Here is a 16,261-nt window from a genome sequence, read left to right as displayed (position 1 = left end):
GTCACACTTCTTTGAAGTCTCTCAGCCCCACTCACCTCACAGAGTGTTTGTTGTGGGGGAGGAAGGGAAAGGAGAATGTTAGCCGCTTTGAGACTCCTTCGGGTAGTGATAAAGCGGGATATCAAATCCAAACTCTTCTTCTTCTTCTTCTCTTCAGCCGAGCCAAGTCTTCCGAATTTGAATATTGATTTATTGTGCTGTGTTTTGCCCTCAGACTTCACACACCAAGCAATACGTATCTTCTTCAGGTGGGGCATAGGACTCTCCTCCTAGAAAAGGTGAAAATAATAATAATAATAATAATAATAATAATAATAATAATAATAATAAGTTTACACACATCTTTGGAGGGAACTGACAGGAAATCTCTAGCCAGACTTTTTACAGAGTCCTGAATGCAGTCTAGAGGGTTTGATGGCTTTCAGAGCTAGTAATTAAAGTACCATATAAATGTGGTGGTTTTTCTTCAAGATGTTTTTCCACTCTGTGGGTTTCATTTTGGTGTGGAATAAATAGCGCCGGGAGGGGTGCATTCAGGGATTCACACATTCCAGCCACCGAAAGGTTTAATTTCAACTTTAAAAGTCTTCTGTAGATTGTAGCTTTTGTTGTCACAAATGGGAAGCTCAGTAAGAATATATTTATCCCAAGCATGCTCATCCTAGCCTTGTGTCTGATGTAAAGTACTGGAATTTCTAATAAAATTAGAATGTGATTCTTCTTTTTTTGAGTTAGTTAATGATAGTAGAAACTGGAGATTGTCAGCTAGCCCCCAGCATGCCAGGGTAGATGCAGGGGCACTTCAAAACCAGTCATCCCCTATAAAATAGGCTTCTTTCTTACTAACATTAACGAAAAAGCTGAATTTCCCCCTCCTTGTAAATTGCAATGGGTGAAGGAAAATGGCATCACAGATAAGCAGATCCTGTGGACCTTATTCAGCGAGGGCCTTATTCAACAAGTCACTATTTTTTAAAAATAATATTTAAATAATTTTTAATTTTTTTAATTCAATTTTGAAAACTTAAAAACACATTAACTTCAAATTAAATATATGTTTCTCTTGCAAAATGAACAAGGTGACTTCCTACCCTTACCTCTGTGATGATTTTATTCCCACCCACAATCTGCTGAATTATATGTCAAACTATATCTAATACACATTTCCTCTGTTACATTTATTGTCACTCTCAATCCACTGCTCATAATTGAAATCCCGCCCGCAAATTCATTTGACTACATTCTTTCTCAAATATTAAAAAAGAAGAAGTTTCCATTCTTCAATAAAAAGTTCGGCATTTTGGTCTCTCACTCTTGCTGTCAACTTCCCCAGGTCCAATCAATCTGGCTAACCTGATCCACACACACACACACACACACACACACACACACACACACACACACACACAAACACACACACACACACACACACACCACTCACACACAGAAGCAAATCTCACTACAGCCAACCAAAGACAACCAACCACACTCTAGGGCACCCCCAATCTATCTCACCCCCAAGGAAATACAACAAGTGAATAGTAAGAGAACCCACACAAGTGACACTAACACAAAACCCCACACATACACTAAGTAGAAGAATAGAAGCATTGCCACCCCACCCCACTCACCATTCCCCCTCCCCCTCTTTCCCCCTCTTTTCTTCCTAACCTAACAATGTACAGTGGTACCTCGGGTTACATACGCTTCAGGTTACAGACTCCGCTAACCCAGAAATAGTGCTTCAGGTTAAGAACTTTGCTTCAGGATGAGAACAGAAATCATGCTCTGCTGGCGCGGCAGCAGCAGGAGGCCCCACTACCTAAAGTGGTGCTTCAGGTTAAGAACGGTTTCAGGTTAAGAACGGACCTCTGGAACGAATTAAGTACTTAACCTGAGGTACCACTGTATTCAACACTAATGTCTCACAACAAATGAAACTGATCTGTAGAAAACACAACTTGGGAAAAGAGACAAGGCATGTATTTTTGTAAACTAATAAATCTTTAATAATATATATATATATTAAAAAACAACTTTCCCTGTTCCTCATAGTTCATTAGTTCTGCAGTCCATTCATCTTTGGTTGGGACTTTTTCTTCCTTCCAATTCTGCTCTTAAAGGATTCTGGCAGCTGTTGTTGCATACATAAATAGTTCAGTCATATTCTTTGGGACATTTGTCCCCAATATCCCTAGAAGAAAAGCCCCCCGGGGGGATTACCAATTATAACATCTTCATTTCATTATATATCATTTCCCAAATCCCCTTGGCTTTCTCACACGTCCACCACATCTGAAAGAAACGACCCTTCAGTATGCTTGCATTACCAACATTTACTTGACACAGCCTTACACATCTTAGCCAGTTTATTTGGTGTCAAATACCACCTGTATATCATTCATAGAGTTTCTTGGAAACTTAGTACCCTAGGAAGGTTCTTTGGGCATATTGGGCAGGCTTTGGTTGATATCTGACTGGTGGCAGGCATGATACGTTGCAACCTTTTAAATCAGGAGTAGGCAATCTAAGGCCCGGGTGATGCCTTCTAAATCCGGCCTGCGGACAGTCTGGGAATCAGCGTGTTTTTATATGAGTAGGATGTGTGCTTTTATTTAAAATGCATCTCTGGGTTATTTGTGGGGCATAGGAATTCGTTCTTTCCCCCCCTCCAAAATATAGTCCGGCCCACCACATGGTCTGAGGGACTGTGGACCAGCCCACAGCTGAAAAAGGTTGCTGACCCCTGTTTTAAATCATTGGCACTTACATTGCTGATTCCTCTGAGTCTTCTCTCTCAAAGTGACATGAGTCCCAGTGGCACCTGGTGCTCATTGGGGCTGGTAGGGAAATGATGATAGGTGGAACCAGAGACAATGACAGGCAGAGCTATCTAATTCTACTTCTGTCCCATCCGCCTTCCTGCGGCATTCTACAAGGACAAAACTGAGACTGAAAAGGAGGAAGCTGGCAACCAGGGCCAGCCCCCTGGGTTGGCTGTAAGTCAGACAGACTGGTAGGCTGAGGTTGGTGGGGCAGTGCCCCATCCACCTGAATGGAGCTGATGGATGTGGTGTAGTGGTTAAGATCAGTGGACTCGTAATCTGGTGAACCAGGTTCACTTCCCCGCTTCTCAACATGCAGCTGCTGGGTGACCTTGGGCCAATCACACTTCCCTGAAGTCTCTCAGCCTCACTCACCTCACAGAGTGTTTGTTGTGGGGGAGGAAGGGAAAGGAGATTGTTAGCCGCTTTGAGACTCCTTAGGGTAGTGATAAAGCGGGATATCAAATCCAAACTACTACTACTACTTCTTCTTCTTCTTCTTCTTCTTCTTCTTCTTCTTCTTCTTCTTCTTCTTCTTCTTCTTCTTCTTCTTCTTCTTCTTCCATCCCTAGTCCCTGTCTCCTAGCCAGGGTGGCATCTTACCTGCATCACCCAGACACATATCCTGCTCTCTCTAATTGCCTGTGTTGCTGAGCTGAGGCCCACCAATGGAGGCGCAATCACACGCATTTGGGAAAAATAAATATTTGCACACAATGATCTGGTGGATGGTTTTCTTAAAAGCCTTTCTGTGCTTTCTATTGCTAAGTTACCAGAGGAATGATTGATTGAGTCAGTTTGCAATGTGGATTCATATTCTCCTCCCTATTTGCATTTATACTGGACACAAAAGGGGGAAGGGCTCAAATAAGGTGCTTTCGATGTGTGCTGATGTTCAAACAAGCCCCTAGATCAGGGCTGTGGAACATGTGGCTGGACTAGGGACCATCAGCCCTCACCGTTGGCTGTGTTAAGTGGGACTGATGGGAGTTGGAGTCCAGCAACATCTGGAGGACCACAGGTTTCCTTAGCTCTGTCATAGATGAAAAAAACTACCTTTACTTAGCTTTGAGTGAACTCCTTCCATGGATGGTGATGATGATGATGATTTACTGTATTTTTCACTCTATAAGATGCACAAGACCATAAGATGCACCTAGTTTTTGGAGGAGGAAAACAAGAAAAACAATATTCTGAATCCCAGAAGCCAGAACAACAAGAGGGATCTGGCTTCTGGGATAGCCTCTTGCTGTTCTGGCTTATGGGATAGCCACGCACAGCCTCTCCTGGGCAGTGGGATGTAGGCCCCCCTCCCGGAAGAGGCTGCGCTTGGCTAAGCCAGAAGCCAGGACAACAAGCGGGATCGCAGCGCAGCGATCCCACTTGCTGCTCTGGTTTCTGGCTTAGCCATGCACAGCCTCTTCCGGGCAGCTGGATGAAGGCTCCCTCAAGAGCAACGCTTCCTTTAAAGAGTGCGCGTGCGGCTCTTGGGGGCGGGGGCTTTTCCCCTAGGATGGAGAAGGGCAGCCCTTTTCCCTCCTCGGGGAAAAGCCCCAAAGAGCTGCACACACTCTCCACGCGGCTCTTTAAAGGGAGCACTGAGCAGAGCCTCCTGCCTGCATTCGCTCCATAAGACGCACACACATTTCCCCTTACTTTATGGAGCGGGAAAGTGCGTCTTATATAGAGCGATAAATACGGTACTAAATTTGTATACCACTCTTCATCCAAAGATCCCAGGGTGGTTCACAACAGACAAATGTGAAATAAGAATATGAAATACATAACAAAAACAAACACAAATAGTTGAACTCCCCTCCCACAAACACATTTATAAAGCCATAGATTGTTAATCAGCCAAAGGCCTGGTTGAAGAGAAATGTTTTTGCCTGGCCCCTAATATATGTATTGAAGGCGCCAGGCAAATGCCTCTGGGGAGAGCATTCCACAAATGGGGAGCCACCACCCTTACTATGGGGTGGGAGCTTTTGTTGTGAGAGAACATTCACTTGTGTGCTTTTCCCCTCCTGCGCACCGAAGTGGAACAGTCTTAGAATGATGGTACCACAAACCCCTCCCTGAACTGAAAATCTGGTGTTAGTATTTCCTACGACAAGGGCAAAACTAGGCTTTATTTCACCCGAGTAAAAGACCCAGTTTCACTCGGGTCAGAGACTCCCCCATGCGCACATTTGCTTACACACACACAGGTTGGGAACCTTAATGGTACCCCTAGGAGGCTTCACTTGGGGCAAAAAACCCAGCTAGCCCCCTTGCCCCCAGCTACGGCTCTGCCTGTGAACATAACCTGAATATTTTTTGGGGCGGGAGGGGGAAAATCCTCCTGAGTAGCTTACAGCACAATTCCCATACACCTGCTCTGAATTATGTTGCATGAGTTCAGTGAGGCTTACTACCAGGTATTGCCTATAGGATTCTAGCTTAAGAGTTGGACCTACCCACAACCCTCTCCTTCCCTCTTTCCCCCTAATGTCCAGGGCAATAGTGTCTCATAACAAATGTAAATGAACTGTGAAAAAGACTCTATGACTTCAAAGTGGAGGTCCTGTTAGCCAGGCAGTGTCTGATTCACAAACTCAGATTATCCACATCTAGGTGGCCTTAGATAAGCCACTCTTCTGTCAGCCCTGACACAGATCTAATATATTGTTGTTGTTGTTTAGTCGTGTCCGACTCTTCGTGACCCCATGAACCAGAGCACGCCAGGCACTCCTGTCTTCCACTGCCTCCCGCAGTTTGGTCAAACTCATGTTCGTAGCTTCGTGAACATTGTCCAACCATCTTGTCCTCTGTTGTCCCCTTCTCCTTGTGCCCTCCATCTTCCCCAACATCAGGGTCTTTTCCAGGGAGTCTTCTCTTCTCATGAGGTGGCCAAAGTATTGGAGCCTCAGTTTCAGGATCTGTCCTTCCAGTGAGCACTCAGGGCTGATTTCCTTAAGAATGGATAGGTTTGATCTTCTTGCAGTCCACGGGTCTCTCAAGAGTCTCCTCCAGCACCATAATTCAAAAGCATCAGTTTATAGTGATCACAATACTAACTTAGCATACATGGTCTTGGTAAGGATAGAACTGAGATGAAACACGTTGGACACTTGTTAGTGCTATATAAATATTCACATTTCTTATCATTAATAATAACATTATTTCTGCACACACTTAAGTGGGTAAGCAAAATAATCTCTCCCTCATAAATCCCTTATCATTTTATTACATTTATATCCCATATTTCCTACTGAGAGCTCAAGGTGGCCCATATACTCATCCCTTCCTAAATTTTATCGGTGAAGCATAAGCCTCTTAATCCCAGGGTCATGGGTTCAAGTCTCCATCTTAGACAAAAAAGATTCCTGCATTGCAGAAGGTTGGATTAGAGCAATGTTCCCCAACCTTGGGCCTCCAGCTGTTTTGGACTACAATTCCCATCATCCTTGACCACTGGTCTTGCTAGCGAGGGATGATGGGAGTTGTAGTCCAAAAACAGCTGGAGGCCCAAGGTTGGGGAACACTGGATTAGAGGACCCCATGGGGTCCCTTCCAACTCTATGATTCGATGACCCTGTGAGGGACATTAGGTTGAGAGATAGTGACCAGTCTAAAGTAGGCTTCATGCTCAAGTATGGAACTGAACCTGGTTCACAACACCTGGACCTAACTTGGCCCCCACTCCCTCAGAGGTGACTTATACCAACTGGGGCATCTGCCTCAAGTGTCAGATCCTGAGCACCATTGGGCCAGCTGAGTAGGATTTACCTGAATGGACACATTCCACTGGGATTTTTTCCCTATGTAACCATCAATGGGATGCGGGTGGCACTGCGGGTTAAACCACAGAGCCTAGCACTTGCCGATCAGAAGGTCGGTGGTTCGAATCCCCACAACGGGGTGAGCTCCCGCTGCTTGGTCCCTGCTCCTGCCAACCTAGCAGTTCGGAAGCACGTCGAAGTGCAAGTAGATAAATAGGTACCGCTCCGGCAGGAAGGTAAACGACGTTTCCGTGTGCTGCTCTGGTTCGCCAGAAGCAGCTTAGTCATGCTGGCCTCATGACCCAGAAGCTGTACGCCGGCTCCCTCGGCCAGTAAAGCGAGATGTGCGCCGCAACCCCAGAGTCGGCCATGAGTGGACCTAATGGTCAGGGGTCCCTTTACCTTTACCTTTTAACCATCAATGAAACAACTGGGAATTGCACAAGGAATTGTTAAGGGAAAAGATCCACTGGGTTTATGGGTTATCCATCATGTTTACTGGTGAGGAGCTGGGAATGTTGTTTGAATTTTCCACCATGGAATCCAAACAGTATGAGTCAGACCCTGGTCCGACCCAGACTTTTCCCCCTGATGTACAGAACTTGGAAAGTACTGGCACCTTGGAAAGTTTTGAAAGAGAACTTTAATTCTAAACACTTGTTGCCTTTTGAATACCACCTTCATAATTCTAAGCTTTGGAAATATCACTGTCTTCTAAAAACACCACCACCAGGCTGATATAAATTTTGGAAGGAATACACACACAAAAATTGGATTTGCTATTTAAAGAGAGGTTTTGTGGAATGCATTTGGAGATATTCTCTTTCAAGTTGCCTTCGGTATGTGCAATAACAGATAATTTATTCACAAAGACAGCCACGGGATTCCATGGCTGCCTTTTAAAAACCGAGCTCAAAGGTGTCAGATTTGTCACATTTATTTTGCTGAATTTGGAGCCAAAAAGAAACCTCAAATATTGGGCCAAGAGGAGGAAGCCATAAGGGTATTTTGAAGGCACAGTTCTTAAACAGAAGAGCTTAAGGGGGAAAATGGGGTGCTGATTCTGCAGCACCCATAAGCACATTTCACTGATTTTGATGAAAGTCACACCTAAGCAACTCAGCTGAGGGTGGTACCGCTAGTGTATTAAACAAAGAAGCAAACAAGCCGACAAGTCTCAAAACACATACACACAATTGATATCAATTAAATTGACTTCTAAGCAATTCAGCTTTCGATTGCATCTTTAATAAGCTAAAATTGAAAATAAAACAAACTGTTCTTGGCTAAGTCAGGCTGTAAGGCTGCATTTTCGGCCATCCATCTTCATCCTCAAACGCTTACTGTAGCACGAAGTCTCATGTTCGGTGGGTTTTACTTCTGAGTAAACATGCAGTTTGACCAAACTGCGGGAGGCAGTGGAAGACAGGAGTGCCTGGCATGCTCTGGTCCATGGGGTCACGAAGAGTCGGACACGACTAAACGACTAAACAACAACAACAACAAACATGTTTGAGATAATTCTACAGGGTTACCGAAACCTTTTAGGGGCTTTTGTTAAAATGTAGCAGTTTTACAGTGCAGCCTTTACACAAAAATAAGTGTCACTGAGCCCAAGAAAATTTACTCCAGGCAAATGCGTACAGGATGGCAACTTTACCCAAACTATTGTTTTCTTGTGGCTGGGTGTTCTGCAACATATTAGAGCATTAGTGGTGCATGTATAGCAGGCACCGGACTGCTTTTTATTGGAGAAGCAGATAAAAACAAACAAGCAAGCAAGCAAAGATACAATTTCTCTTGAAAACAGCAACTTGGAAAACAAGTTCTCCCTCTCAAGTCCCTGTTAGATTGTGCTCAAAATAAAATAACTGGGAGGGTCGAAACGGCAGGTGTAATAAAACCAAACCTTCCTCCTTTTCAAAAACAACCGTAAGCATGCCTCCTTAGAGGTTAAGTTCCACTGAGTTCTAGTTCTATGATGTTTACTCCCAGGAAAGTGGGTATACGACCCTGGCAGTCTTTCTTTCTTTCTCACCTGCGTCAATACGCTGTTTCTAGCAACTTCTCTCCCGCGTATTTTGGGAAGGCAATTTGGTGGCGGGTGGGTTCTTCTGCTGCGCTTTCGTTTGCCCTCCGGAGCCTTAGAAATTAAAGCGCCAGGTAGAAGCAACTGGAAAGCGCCATATCTAATGAACGCTTCCTACAACCTATCTTTGAGAAGGAATGGAGCGGGCAGAAGAAGTGCTTGGTTAGTTTTTTCGAGTTACAGCTAGAGCCAGATGAGAATGATGCATTATTTCATAACGATAGTAATATTTATATATCACATTATTATTATTATTATTATTATTATTATTATTATTATTATTATTATTCCCTATTTTAATTTATTTTATTTAGTCAATTTATATGCCTCTTAATGTAATACAAAAGTCTACGCGGTTTAAAAGAGTATCAGCAGGGTTATTTGGGATGGGGTAGGATGGGGGAGACTAAGGCCGAGTCAGTGCCACAGTTCAATTATAAGCCATCGCCTGGAACTGAGTAATGTAAAAAAATAAATTACTGAGCCAGGACATTTCTTTAATGCACTTTCTTGAGAAGCGCTCTCTCTTTCTCACCCTCTCTCTCGGGCACACACTCGCACATATACATATTAGGGTACAGTGCGGAAAAGCGGGTGAGATCAGTTCCTCTTCTTAGGTTTGATGCATTCCGACATTTCCTCCCAAGCCTCAAAATCCCACGACTCCTTGATTTTCTTAAGGACTAGGCACACTAGTGCCACGCTGCTCTCATTGTCACAGGATTCCTCCTCCCAGACCCACAAGGGGCACGATCTGAAATCTTACTGGCGTCATTGAGAAGGTTTAATAAGCGCTTATTTAAGTCTACAATCCTTTCTTGTAAAGGCCAATTTCGTGCAGATGCCTATTTGGAAATCTGTTGGGTTTATATCGACTTAGATGCTTGACTTAAATTGGATTCATTGATGGTTCTTTCATCTTTACTGTGACTTGAAGTGTGTGTGTTTTGCATTGTTATCATTATCATTCCTACAATTATTGAATTCCATTTTTCTTTCATTCTTATTTTGTATGTGCTTTCCTGTTAAACTTGCATATATCTATATCTCTATATCTATATCTATATCTATATCTATATCTATATCTATATCTATATCTATATCTATATCTATATCTATATCTATGCCTCCAACGAATTTGGTGAGACTTCCCGTGTGTGTTGGATCTGGCTGCCTATCACTTCCCCTTGAACTAATTCCTCTTACAATTGCTTAACTTTGTCTAAACAGCGACCAGAGATCATTGTCCACTTCTCCTAAAACGAATGTCCACTTCTGCTGTTATGGATTGTGCTGCAGGCTGGCCTTTGGCGCGTATTAGTTTTCCAAGACTTGATTTGCATCGGCCAAGGTGGGGCGCCTCTCCTTAGCCTGAACGAGAAGAATTCTCCTCGTGTTGAGGTCTACTGTAGCGCAAATGGCTAAAGTGCCCGGTTTGGGCACCCGACTCATTTGCAGTCTATATATTCCCATACAAGGAATGGGATGATTTTCTAGAATAGATAGTCGTCCCTCCCCCATACAACGATGGACGGTAGAATGGACACTTATTTGCCTTCTTCAAAACTGAAATTAGTAGGCAGGAAACTCACAACTTGAGGCATATTTTCAAGGGCATCAGCAGGTCTGAATGTTGTGTGTTTTGCTGGGGAAAGGATAGATCTGCCCTTTTTAAATTTTAGATTTTGGCTTATAGATGGCGCCAAGGCGTGGGGAAGGTTGGATCGTTTACCTGCTGACCACAGTGGCTTGGATAGATACAAAAAGAATAAAAATAAATAGCTACACAAAATGGGGTTGTAGGTTGCGATGCTATTCGCATTTACCTTGGCATAAGCTCCGCTGAAGACCACGGGGTTTACAAATGAGCGCGCGGGCGTATTGAGCTGCAGGAATGAAAATTCTCAGTGCGACAGGTGTAGTTTCTGCATAGAAGCAGACAGACAGACAGACAGACGCGCACGCTGAAAACAGCAGCAGCAACAACACCCAAGCAGACATCTGTATAGCCAAAGATTTCTATAACTGTCATTGCAACTACGGGTGGGTAGGAAGGGAACCCAGCTTGGAATGTATAGAGCATTCGACTGGCATTTAAAAAAATAGTTACTGTACTTAATTTATTTCTATTCCGCCTTTCCCCCAGAACCGGGACTCAAGGCGGCTTAATTCCTCTTTTAGACTCAGGTTCCTCTGAAGTAAACAACACCGCAGCATATTCGTAAAACAAAACAAAACAAAAGCCAAGGGAGAGGGAATTGGGGGCGCATCCCATCCAAAATTTGTTTATAGCTATTATATTTCTATACCGCCTTTCACCAGAAAAAATGGGCGCAGGACGGCTTACAACCAAACAGAGCGTTAGAGAACGTCACACACCATAAGCAAGATCCTTTTTTAAAAATATGGTGTTTTCAGTTTTTTTTAAAAATAATGATCGTTAAGTAGACAAAGAGCATAATTATTTCTGCATTTCAAATATCTAATTTAACGCGGGGGTTCCCAAGCTCGAGTCCCTTCATTAGACTTAAATCGGGAAGGGATGGAGGTCTTCCTTTTTTCCCCCTCAGCGCACCCGCGGAGGCGCCTGCGATGTCGGAGGCGCAGAAAAAGCGCAGCGCAGGGTAAGGAAGTGGACCCTTGCAATGGGATTAACGCACCAAACCCGCAAGATTTTGCCCGGTGAGTTGTGACTTGCTTTTAGTGCTAGAGTCGCCAGCAAACTTTACTGCAAGTTTGGACTGCATGCAAGAAGCGGGTGGGGATAAGGACTACTGTGAAAACTGTATCCCTCTAAACCTCTCAAACCTTCTAAATCTCTCAAATCCACATCCTGGAATATTGAAGAGTTTGCCTTTAAATTGCTTTCAAGGTGGTATCTATGCATCACCCCATAAAATGCCATTTATGAAGAAGCAATGTGGGGGGGGGCACTAATATTTGGAAGACGTGTAGCAAAACAGGCTCGTATATCGGTTGGAGGGAGCGTGTGTTAAGGTGCAAAGATACCGGTTTAAAAATACTCGAAGCAACTTACAGAGCTTTAAGTCCCCCTTTGATCCTATCAGAGTCTTTTAGGGTTTGGTGATCAGAGAAGCGATAATAATAAAAGCGACAGAGTTCCTAAATGGAACGGCAAAATACGAGGTGGAAGGGATAAAAACCTTCCTACTATCCAAAGGTGGTGTGATAGTTTTTTGGGGGAAATATTAACAAGGTATAAAACCTCACAGTAATTACAGGCTACAGCTAATTCAAATTTGATTATAGTTTTGTAAGAGCTTGAAGCCAAGTTCTAAGATTCTCACTCGAGGCTCTCCTCTGAGTACTTTTGCCGTGGAAGGTGGGAGAAAAGAAAGAGGGAGCCTTTTCCATGGTGGCCCCCCGTTGCAGAATATCCTCCCCACAACGATAAAACTGGCAGTGACACGACAATCTTTTTTGGGATGTTGTTGCTGTTGTTGTTGATCAGATTTCTTAGTAGCTTCTGAAAGTCTCCAAGCAACTTTCATTTAAAAACATAAAAGCTAAAATCTTTTTCATACAATCAAGCATTTTAAATATTGGTTAGTGCTTTCATTGCTTTAAATTCTGCCTTGTTCTTGTTTTATTATTGTGTTTTATCCTGGCATGATTTGCTTAGTCCTGCCCATTGTATACCACTTTGATCCCCACAAGGATGAGAGGAAGTTTAAAACAGGTATTAATTAATTAATTAATTAATTAATTGTGTGTGTGGTTGACTCGGTCAACTGGACATACTCTAATAATCCATAGAATCAGAGAGATTCTAACTGAGAGAGAGAGAATACGCACACACAATTACAAGCTTTGTAATTTTACAATAATGTAAAATTCAACATTAAAAACAATTAAAACAAATTGGAATAGGATTTACTGAATTATTTTATACATGTATTCAAGCAAATATTTTTTTAAAAAAAATACTTCTAACCATTCCTCCTTATTTTTATTTATGTTTATTGGTGCTTGTTTGCTAATTTATATTCCCTGGTCATTCTAAATTGTGCCCCACAGAAGAAGGATTGTGTATTTCAAAATATAACGAGGAAATGTCTGAAATAAATAGATTTTTTAATACATAAAGAAGCAAATTCCTTTTTTTTTGCAGAAATATATTAAAATGCAAGATTTGATAAGCCACTTGGAGATCGAAACAAACCCTCATTTATCCTAGACTTTGCAAATTGATCTTCATTCTCAACGCTCTTTGGGTTGGTTCATAGAGGCAGCTCCTCATGGGAATCAATGGGCAAGTTTTCTCTTCTCTGAAGGAACACACTAAATAGCTACATCATGAGAAGAAAACAGAATTTTGAGGCACCTTTAAGGTGAATTGATTGATTGTGGCATAAATTTCCATGGATTCCCAAACATTTCATCATGAAGCAGACCCAGAAAAGCTACTGCAAAAGTAAACCGATTACTTTTTAAGTATTTGGGTTTCGTATTTTTTTGGCATCAGGCAAGAATGGCTCCCTCTCTGGAATAAGAAGAAAACAGGTGCTGATCAGTCATTTCCCAGAATGCTAAATAGCAAACTGTGTTTGCTATTTAGGGATGGGCGAGGAATTTGATTCAGCTTTCATTTAAAACCCAATTTAAGAAATTCACACCTTCTGATACAACACGGCCATCTGTCAAAATTCACACTTGTCTGAATTTTGCGACACATTTCTCCAGTGTTTACAAAGCAGCACATATTAGGGGGAAATGTGCCTAAAAATGAATATATTAGTAAAAAATAATGCACTGTATTAGGAGAAATTGCTTGCAAAAATGTGCACCAAAACACCATACAAAAATCTGTTTATTAGAAGAAATTCACATTAACATGCTGAAGAATTTTTAAGAGGATTTTAATTTTTTTTTTAATTTGCAAATTGCTGCATAAACATGGAGAACTGAATCTCAGACTGGAAAATGAGAAATTGAGCGAACCCAAACTGACAGATCATTCCATTCCTAGTGACAGTACTAGGGGTGGAAAAACAGGAAATTCAAAGAGCGTTCCTAGAGTCGGGTGAGCATATGAAAAGTGTATTTCCTTTGAGTCAACACTGGGTTCCAGCAATGGAGGAGAAGAGGGTGATATACTTGTCTGGGTGCTTGCAGCTCTGTGTTACTGATGTGCTTTAAAAATCACAAAGAATGCCAGAGCTATGGGCAAAGGATTGGAATCCTACATAGCCAACCAAAGCTCTGACATTCTTAAAGAACCTCTCTTGCTTCTTTAGGTTAGAAGTTTCACCCATGGCAGAACCACTTCTCTTTAGCAGCTGTATGGCAGGCAAAGATTCAAATGAGCACTTACTGTTCCCAGCCTTAACCCTGCGGAAAGCCATCTAATTAATTTGATTTTGACCTGTTTTTAGGAGGTAATTTAATTATTGTTTGATTTTATACTAATATTATACATCTGATGTTAGCTGCCCTGTGTCCGACTTTGGCTGGGGAGGGCAGGATATAAATAAAAGATGATGATGATGATGATGATGATGATGATGATGATTACTGGTTTCCCACCATCAAGGAAAAGGAGAGACGAGGACCAACTTCAGTTGCTAAACGCCTGCCTTTCATGCACCTATGAATATGTTTTTATTAAATGTATTTTTATTAAAGATTTTCTTAGTTTACAAAAGTATGTGCAATCTCTCTCTCTCTCTTTCCCCCCTCCAAGTAACATTTTTTACAGATCAGTTTGATTTGTTGAGACATTTGGAAGAAGAGGGGGAAAGTGGGTGGGAGATGGGTGGGGGTGGGATGGGGTGGCAATGTTTCTATTATGCTTAATATATGTGGGGTTTTGTGTCAGCGTCGCTTGTGCAGGTTCTATGCTATTCACTTGTGTTCCTTTGGTGGTGAGAGAGTTTGGAGTTGGCCTAGGGTGGGGTTGTTTGTTTGTGATTGCCTGTGGTGATCTTTGTTTTCATGTGTGAGTGGAGTGGGTGAGTGTTTTGGATCAGGTTAGCAATATTTATTGGTATGCTGTTGGTGGATTTTTGTCAATGTCTTGTTGGGCTGTGTATGTGATAAAGGGGAGCCATACCGGGGTGAAGGCGTCTTCTTCTATTTGTCCCCGTCTCAGTTTCAGTTTTTTGGTTAATTTTTCTAGTATGTGTGTATGTTTGTGAGTTTATGTGAATGTGTGCACATATCCACATTCACACAACCGTTTCCTCCTTCCTGCCCTTTGCCAGGCCCAGCTATTCCCACTGCCATGCAGCCTCCACCCAACCAGGGCTTTTTTTCCAGCCAAAAGTCACTGACACTCAGTTCCTGCACCTCTCAGGTGGGTGCCATTGCCATTATAAGAGAACGAGGTTCATGGCAAGTCCTGGCACCTCATTTTCTGGAAAAAATAGCACTGCACCCACCCACTCACCTCATGTCATCGTCAGGGGCAAAAAGGTTGCCCAGTCCGGTCTTTTTGTTTTTTGTTTATTTATTTGCATTTTTTAAATTCATTCATATATTTGTTTATTTTTATTTTTCAGATAACAATACAAAAAAGAAGAGACTATGACAGAGAGCAACCCCTCCACCCTACCATGCAGAAATACAGTGCACAAAATTAGTAGCATCGGACAATAAATTTATTTTGCTTATTAGATAAAGGTGCCATTCCACAGACTCCTATGCACTGTTGGTGGTCTGTAGCCATGCTCCTTTGATGTCGCATATAAAAGCAAACTATACCAAGCTGAAGCAAGAGGGTTTGATTTTTTTGCCTCTCAGTTTTTCCTCGCATGCAAGTGCTTGGTTTGTTCATTAATATTAGGTTCCAAAGTTGTAAAAATTGGGCCTCAAAAGGTCTGTATTCAAAGTTCTCCAGAATTTAGCAGTGCCAAGTCTTGCTATATCCATTAAGCAAGTTAGAAGTTTTTTGTGTGCCTGTGCTTGTCTTAAACCCTAGGATCCTTGCTAGAATATGTGATCAACAGAAACCCATCTGTTGCCTTTTTGATTTTCTGATCAAGATAGGAAATTCTCTTGTGCAAAACACATTTCTCCTTCCACAGTTGTCAACCAGTTGCTGTATAGAAACTGCCTCCAGTTCTAGAAATTAACACCAATATTTGTGTGACTTAGTTGTGGCCAACACTAGACCTGATGAAGTGAATAAATTGAAGTTAGGTCCATGAATTTCAGTGAGTTTACTCTGAGCATTGGATCACTGTTTTTAGAACATTTTAGCGGTTTTAAAAACCCATTGTTTCATTATTGATGTGTTTGCTGCCTTGGGCTCCCTCAGAAGGAAGAGTGGAATATTAATGACTAATTTAATAATGCGACTATTTTTTTTTAACACTGTGCATTTGAAATTGTGATTCCTCCCCGCTTTTAACCCCCTTCCGCATAGACTGGCAAAGTCCGATCGTCCTTTCAGGTAGTCGCGAATGAAGAGTGACCTTCCATTCCGAACTTTGTCTTTACAAGCCGAGGCTGAGAAATAATAATGTCTCAGAAGCACTTTCTCCACGGGGGGAAAAAGATGCACAAAAATAACGCGGAGCAAATGTCCCAGACAGCTCAGAGGGGTTTCAGTTTATTTGCAG

At 42.3% G+C, this 16,261-nt stretch overlaps 1 long non-coding RNA gene across 1 annotated transcript; it reads left to right on the top strand.

Moving 5' to 3' along the window:
- Window positions 1-215: 215 nt before the first annotated feature.
- On the top strand, window positions 216-15,319 carry LOC308571442. Its single transcript, XR_014001437.1, has 3 exons — window positions 216-278; window positions 11,249-11,360; window positions 15,200-15,319. It is a non-coding gene; the product is annotated as an uncharacterized lncRNA (long non-coding RNA).
- The last annotated feature ends 942 nt before the right edge of the window (window positions 15,320-16,261 follow it).

The sequence above is a fragment of the Podarcis bocagei genome (assembly GCF_964188305.1).
Source record: "Podarcis bocagei genome assembly, chromosome: 13".
Lineage (NCBI taxonomy): Eukaryota > Metazoa > Chordata > Lepidosauria > Squamata > Lacertidae > Podarcis > Podarcis bocagei.
This window is presented reverse-complemented; position numbering and strand designations above follow the sequence as displayed.